Raw genomic sequence first — 3,245 nt, forward strand, 5'->3', positions numbered from 1 at the left:
AAAGAAAGGAAATTAAGTCTGGTTTCGTAGGACCATTCAAAATACTTGAAAGAATAGGACCTGTAGCGTATCGATTGGAGTTACCCGATGAAATGAGTGACATACATGATGTGTTTCATGTGTCGAACCTAAGCAAGTGTCTAGCTGATGAAACTCTTGCAATGCCATTAAAAGATGTTGAGATTAATGAAAAACTTAAGTTTGTGGAGCAACCAATTCAAATTGAGGATAGTATGATTAAATTCCTCAAATGTAAACAACTTAAGTTAGTAAAAGTCCGTTGGGATTCAAGACGTGGACCTGATTATACATGGGAACTTGAATCGGAAATGAAAAGAAAATACCCATACTTATTTTAATAAATCTCGAGGACGAGATTATTTTAAAGGTAGGGAGGATGTAACATCTCGGGAATACCCTGATTAATTTTGGGCTAAAAATGCAAATTCTGAAAGTTAAAGGGCTAAAAATGCCAAATTTGGAAATAGCAGGATTGAAAATGGAATTTCTGAAATTTATGCATCTTCGCGTATCGTGAAGATGCAAAGCAGAACATCTTCACATATCGCGATGTTGCTGGCACACAATTCAAAGCTTATCCAATGACGTGGCGACACGTGGCAGCAAGAGGGTTGACATGCAAAATTGCGGCGCCGACTTTTGCACCTTCGCGTATCACGAACCGTCATAGGCTGCACCTTCGCATATCGCGAAGATGCATGATCCAAGGCTATAAATAGGCAGCTATGGGTTCAGCCCATTTCACCCCATTCTCACACTCATTTTCACACACTTTGTATTGGGAAGCATGCTAGCTTTTTGCCGAGGAGTCCCGAGGTTCGTTTTCGTGAAGTTTGAGCAAGTATTGAAGGGTAAACGAGCCGTAGAGCTGTTAAGCGAATTAGGAGCGAAGTTCTGCCAACTAAGCAGTCGTTCTGCCTTAGCATAAGTATTTCAAGCATCTACTAAGGTAGAATTTAAGTCTAAGTTATTGTCAATTAAATTATATTAAGCTATACTCAGTCAAGGCTATGGCCTTTAACCTTGAAAGTATTTTCAAAAGCATTCACGAACATATTTCAATCAAACATTTTTTTTATGAATATAATGTTATACAAAACTATATTTTTGACGGGCATGTAGTAACTGGAAGGGGATACCATTAGTAGACTCTTCTTGCCTAAGGTATAGTAATATATCCGTTGAGCTTGTCAAGAAAACTATATTTGTATTATGATTGTTATTTATAGGCTTTTAGAGTCATAACGATTCACCAGCACATAGCTGACGTATTTTAATCCCAGCTGCAGTTAACTAAGTTTGATGATTACTAGATACAAGGATTAGAGTCATCCCGGAGATAGAAGTTCGCGTACTTGATGGCTTAGTTTTTGATACAAATCCTTGTAATATTTAAATAACAATATTTTATAAACTTTCAACTTGGGTATTTAATTCCCAAGAAAATTTTCAATATAAATTAATTAAAACCTTTAAGCCTTTCCCTAAAATTAACCCATAACTCTGATACATTTACAAAACAGATACCAACTATTGGTCACACTTCTAGGCCCTGAATCGGGGTGTGACAATAGTAAAAGCTTTATGTTATAAACAACTACTCATTTTGTTCCCGTACCGACGTGGGACAAGCTTTTACTACATTTACATTTAAGACTTTCATTCAAATTTATACCCAAAACTTCCAACATATATAACTCAATGCATGCAACTCGGGCTGCACGAATTAAAATACGTTTTCTAGAACTAGAAACCAATTATCTAACCTGTTTTTGTTAAAACCAAACTGAAAATTAATATGTTTCCTTTTCATTTTAAAGGGTTGCAATTTTCTTCAATTTGTTATTGTTTATACCGTTGATATTGAAGGTTCATTTTTTAAAATGAGAAAAATGAGATCGAAAGTAACATTGGTACCCCAATTTGCCTCTTAACAATTTAATGGCTTAGAATGAAGTAAAAAATCGAGATAACACATAACAATAGGTATTTAACTTCAGCTTAAATATTGCCTAAATTGTTGTTGACATTGCACCTAATTTAGTATGCATTTCTAAAATGGTCATTGAGTTTCAACACTTAGTTTCTAGTACTTATCTACCAACACTGATCAGTCTCCCACCTCCGGCTTGTATTCCTGAAACCACCAACAGATGTTACCGGAGACAAACCTCCCACCCGCATTTGGACCAAACTTCGGTCATATTCGGCTCGTTTAACCGGATCCGCAAGCGTAGCATAAGCCGAGTGCACTTTCATGAAATCATCAGCTGAAGATGACTCACAAACATCCGGATGCAAAACTCTGGCTAATCTTCGGTATGCTGATTTGACCTCTCTTGTATCAGCTCCTATCTGAACACCGAGCACCTCGTACAGAGAGACTGGACTTATTAAAGTACGGGTCTCCGTCCTCTCCGCGGTGGCGTAAGCCGCAGAGATTCGAGATCTTCTGTATTTGACAAAACTTGAATTTGGATGTGATGATTGTTTTGAATTGATTGTGGAACATGGAGAAAAAGAAAAGGAAGATGAAATTGAAGTGGCCATTTATCTGGATTTGGAAGAAATATCGTGAGATTAATTTGGATGTGTGAATATGGAGTTAGTGGTTGTGTGGTGTTGGGTGGAATATATAGAGGAGATTGTGGGTGAATACGTGGAGGTGAGTTGGAATTAGGGTTATCCAAATGGTACTGTGAGTGTGAATATTAATAAAATAATAATAATAGAGGGGACAAGATGAGTCAATACACGGTGAGTGGTAGGGTCGAGGTCCCCGAAGCCGTAAACTCCACAGCTGACTCACTGTTTATCATCGTACCATGCATAGACTCCGCGTCACCAACACGTAGAGATGTGATTTTTTTTATAAATATCCGTACCTGTCTATTTAGTATGGGTATGATCACTCAGATTTATTGCTTTTAGGTACGAATATTTTTGGGTGTAGTGACGAGTATTTTTGGGTATAGGTACGAGTATATATACGTGTACCCTATACCCGTCAAGAACATGTAGTAGTTTTTATTGGGATTTTCAAAACTCATAACTCTAACCGCGTTTTTATTAGGATATCCTCAACGCTTCAAAGGAGCTTTTCAAAATCCTTAATAATCAAATATTAAGCGTTAACATTAACAGTTCTAATCAAACCAATCAAACCTTAGTTCTCTTCCTTTCTTCTTCTTCTTCTTCTTCTTCTTCCAACCAATAAATATTAA

The 3,245-nt window shown here is 36.9% G+C and overlaps 1 pseudogene; it reads right to left on the bottom strand.

Moving 5' to 3' along the window:
• Positions 1–2,118: 2,118 nt before the first annotated feature.
• On the bottom strand, positions 2,119–2,571 carry LOC143627376 (chaperone protein dnaJ 11, chloroplastic pseudogene; annotated as a pseudogene).
• Between the last annotated feature and the right edge of the window lie 674 nt (positions 2,572–3,245).

The sequence above is a fragment of the Bidens hawaiensis genome, unplaced genomic scaffold, assembly GCF_021521415.1.
Source record: "Bidens hawaiensis isolate Kalapana, Puna unplaced genomic scaffold, B.hawaiensis_p1.1 tig00004664_1, whole genome shotgun sequence".
Taxonomy (NCBI): Eukaryota; Viridiplantae; Streptophyta; class Magnoliopsida; order Asterales; family Asteraceae; genus Bidens; species Bidens hawaiensis.